The following is a 4,902-nucleotide window of genomic DNA, read 5'->3' as shown; positions in this document are numbered from 1 at the left end:
TTCACCTTGCTGATAGTTTCCTTTGATGTGCAGAAGCTTTTAAGGTTAATTAGGTCCCATTTGTTTATTTTTGCTTTTATTTCCGATATTCTGGGAGGTGGGTCATAGAGGATCCTGCTGTGATGTATGTCAGAGAGTGTTTTGCCTATGTTCTCCTCTAGGAGTTTTATAGTTTCTGGTCTTATGTTTAGATCTTTAATCCATTTTGAGTTTATTTTTGTGTATGGTATTAGAAAGTGTTCTAGTTTCATTCTTTTACAAGTGGTTGACCAGATTTCCCAGCACCACTTGTTAAAGAGATTGTCTTTAATCCATTGTATATTCTTGCCTCCTTTGTCAAAGATAAGGTGTCCATATGTGCATGGATTTATCTCTGGGCTTTCTATTTTGTTCCATTGATCTATATTTCTGTCTTTGTGCCAGTATAGATGTTTTCTTGAAGGTTGGATCCATGGGCTTCCCAACTTATAAAGCATGCAGCCTGGGCAGCTGGATGGCTCTCTCCTCAGATTTCTACCCTTGTCTTTATCATCTAATTTTTCTGTCTTATTCTGGTAATCAAAGAACTAAAAGCCCTATGTCAATAGTGTTTTATTCACTGAGAAATACTGTTCAGTTCAGTTCAGTTCAGTCGCTCAGTCATGTCCGACTCTTTGCGACCCCATGAATTACAGCACGCCAGGCCTCCCTGTCCATCACCAACTCCCAGAGTTCACTCAGACTCACGTCCATTGAGTCGGTGATGCCATCCAGCCATCTCATCCTTTGTCGTCCCCTTCTCCTCCTGCCCCCAATCCCTCCCAGCATCAGAGTCTTTTCCAATGAGTTAACTCTTCGTATGAGGTGGCCAAAGTACTGGAGTTTCAGCTTTAGCATCATTCCTTCCAAAGAAAACCCAGGACTGATCTTCAGAATGGACTGGTTGGATCTCCTTGCAGTCCAAGGGACTCTCAAGAATCTTCTCCAACACCACAGTTCAAAAGCATCAATTCTTCGGCCCTCAGCTTTCTTCACAGTTCAACTCTCACATCCATACATGACTACTGGAAAAACCATAGCCTTGACTAGATGGACCTTTGTTGACAAAGTAATGTCTCTGCTTTTGAATATGCTATCTAGGTTGGACATAACTTTCCTTCCAAGGAGTAAACGTCTTTTAATTTCATGGCTGCAATCACCATCTGCAGTAATTTTGGACCCCCCCCAAATAAAGTCTGACACTGTTTCCACTGTTTCCCCATCTATTTCCCATGAAGTGATGGGACCAGATGCCATGATCTTCGTTTTCTGAATGTTGAGCTTTAAGCCAACTTTTTCACTCTCCACTCTCACTTTCATCAAGAGGCTTTTGAGTTCCTCTTCACCTTCTGCCATAAGGGTGGTGTCATCTGCTTATCTGAGGTTATTGATATTTTTTTCTGGCAATCTTGATTCCAGCTTGTGCTTCTTCCAGCCCAGTGTTTCTCATGATGTACTCTGCATATACTGTAACTAATAATAAGATTGTAGAAATGCAGGGTTCATCAGATATATATTGAACACATATCAGACATTGTGCTAATTATACACATGAACTATCTATAGTTTCTTTCAAGGAGAAGCTCACAATCTTGTGGAGAAAGAGATTCATAAACAAATAATTATAATTCAAATAAGTATTGCAATTTATAATGTAAACAGGATCCATTTCTAATCCATTTCCCGAGTATAATTGGGAAGGATGTGTAGACAGTTTTTGAATATTACTTCCTTATATTGAGATGAATATATCAGGCTATAGTTAATTAATTATTTCTTCACCTTCTCTCATCCTCCTATCACTCAACATGAATCATGTTAATAATCTCAGTATTAAGTTATAGGATATTCAAGTGGGACATTCAGCTAGTGGTGGAAAGGACATTACCCCAAAATGGGTGAGGAGACATTTTTCTGTCCTTTTTTGTTGAGAGAATTTGCATGTTTCACTTGTATGAGGGACAGTTGAGTCATGTCAGGTGTAAGCACAATTTTGCTGTTTATTTAGATGCCAAAGAAGGTTAAAAGAGGATAAAAAAAACCTCGAGTGAAAAAGGGTTAGACTGTGATGAGTTTGTGCAGTTCCAATGAGCTACACTGGAACTACTGTTTCCAGGATTCCCTTAACTGTATGGCCCCCTTAAGGAAAGTGTGTGACACTTGGAAGGCACAGTGAAGCAGCAGCCTTTATGTTTTGAGGCTCCTGAGGGTGTTGGAGCTGCTGCACCTCATGCACATTCACTTTGTGAGCTTGACACCCTCTGGCTCTGTCTACTCCTCCAGCCCTCACTGAGCAATCGCCTCTTTCCATTTCACCAAGTTCTGCCCTAGGTGAATGTACAGCTTCAGGGAGAAGGGAGCCAACTTCTTCTGGCAGATCACCCGTGACATAGAGTTGCAGGTGGTAAGAAACAGGTGCAAGTTCCAATTTGTCCTCACTCTACTCTCTTCACTTAGAGTTTTTCTTTCTGATTAGCTACTCTGATGACCTTCGGTGAGCTCAGAATCAGACTCCTTCCCTAGTGTTCATGATTGTATAAAGTCTAATCCCTATTTGAAATTCATTATTTTTTATCACTGCTTCTCTGAAGGAAACTTTTCATATTCAAAATGAAAACCTTGATGTTTAGAATGTTTAAATATTATGCGTGTGTTGCTGCTGCTGTTGCTTTTTCGTTTCACTCCTTCATTTTAACCTACACGATTCTCTTTAGATGTTGATTATGGCACCAACATAATTCAGGTTCTGAGTTTCATGTCCTCTGCAATTTTGGTAAACAGGTCATCTATATTTTCACCCACATCATATATAAAAAGATCTATTTGTTTTAGACTTATTAGCATATTTTGGAAGCTATATAACCATGCTTATCACTTCATTCCATGAATATTTTTTCATATTTCCATAAACATTAAGAAAAGAATTTGTCAAAAACTTTGGTTGTACTCAGATGTGCTATACTTACTATATTATGATTCCACAAGTTATCAGTTCTATCTGTGAGATTTTAAAAAGTTACTTTTAACTTAATTAGAAAATGGCAAGGACATGAATAGACATTTCTCCAAAGAAGGCGCACAGATGGCCAACAGGTATGAAAAAGTGCTCAAGATCACTAATCATCAGGAAAATACAAATTAAAACCACAATGAGATATCACTTCACACCTGTAAGAATGGTTATTATCTTAAAAAAACAATATTTAACAAGTATTACTGAGGTTGTGGAGAAATCAGAAGCCTTATAACATTGTTGGTGGGAATATAAAATGGTGCAGCCACTTTGGAAAGCAGTATAGAGGTCTCTCAAAAAATGAAAAATAAAACTACCATATGATCTAGCAATCCCACTTTCAGGTATATATTCAAAAGAATTGAAGTCAGTATCTGAAAGAGATATCTTCATTCTCGCTTATTGTAGCATCATTCACAGTAACCAAGATAAGGAAGCAACTTAAATGCCTATAGATAAGTGAATGGATAAAGAAAATGTGGTGCATGATACCATGGACTATAACTCAGCCTTAAAGTAGAAGAAAATCTTGCATTATGCAGCAACATGGATGAACATGGAGGATATTAAGCCGAATAAAATAAGCTGGTCACATAAGGACGAATACTGCATGATTTCAGTTATATATGCTATCTAACGTAGTTGAACACATCAAAACAGAAAGTTAAACGGTAGTGGTCAGGAACTTGAGGGAGTGGGAACCGGAGAAATTAATAAAGAAAGTTGGCAAAGTTAATTATTTTGTATATAGAAATGCCTAGTATTACTCAAAAACTGTTGGAAGGAGAAAACTATAAAAAACTAGAAATAAATAGAAATACTTCTTATTAATTACCTTCTAAAAATTAATACAGCAAGAATGAGATAAAATTTAGAAGTTTTGTGTCTTTTCTATTCCATTTCTGTACTTCCTTGTCCTAGGCATCACTTGTTTCTAAGCTGGTATTTTTTCAGCTGTTCCTTCAATCCCCATAACTTCTGAATGACGCTGAAAATTAAACGTGAACCTAAGAACTCGTTGGCAGCAGCTCTCTCTGAACTTCATTACTCCAGCCCTGCCAATGATTTTGTAAACACAAATTTCCATGCATACATCTTTTCCTGCTGAAATATTAGAGTGGTTTTTATTTTTCTGAAAGAACAACAATTGTTCTCATTACAATGCTTAACTCGCGTCCCAGCTCATTCAGGGTAAAATTTCTCCGATGCCTTCAAGACCCTACTCAGTCTGGTCTCTATTTCTCTGATCTTGCTCCCTCAGTCCTCTTGTTTGTGACCTCTGCTCCTGCCAGACTGGTCTTCCTACTGCTCCTCAAACCAGGAAGGGCCTCCCTGCCTCAGTGCCTTTGCACTTTCTGTTCCTTCTGCCCGGGATGCCTCTCCTCCAGATAGCTGTCCAGCTTACCCTCTCAACTCCTTCAGTTTTTGGTACAAATGTCATCTTCTTATAGAGGGCTTTCCTCTGACCACCCAATTCAAAAGAATTTCTACCCTTCAGCCCAGGTTGTAGAAGTAGATGGTGGAATCCTCTCTATTTAAAACATAAGAAGATATATGACTAAGAAAAAAAAAAAAAAAACCTCATCAGGGCTTTTAAATGCTAAACCTAATATTTATCTTATCCAAAGTGTAAGAACCTTAAAAAGAGTGGTGGTGACCGTAGATGTCCATCAACAGATGAATGGATAAAGAAGCTGTGGTAAATATATACAATGGAATATTCAGTTCAGTTTAGTTGCTCAGCTGTGTCTGACTCTTTGCAACCCCATGGACTGCAGCATGCCAGGCTTCCCTGTCCATCACCAACTCCTGGAGTTTATTCAAACTCATGTCCATTATGTCAGTGATGCCATCCAACCATCTCATCCTCT

This window comes from Bison bison, unplaced genomic scaffold, assembly GCF_000754665.1.
Source record: "Bison bison bison isolate TAMUID 2011002044 unplaced genomic scaffold, Bison_UMD1.0 scf7180017864491, whole genome shotgun sequence".
NCBI classification, from domain to species: Eukaryota; Metazoa; Chordata; class Mammalia; order Artiodactyla; family Bovidae; genus Bison; species Bison bison.
The sequence above is the reverse complement of the archived record's forward strand: the minus strand, read 5'-3'. Positions refer to the sequence as shown.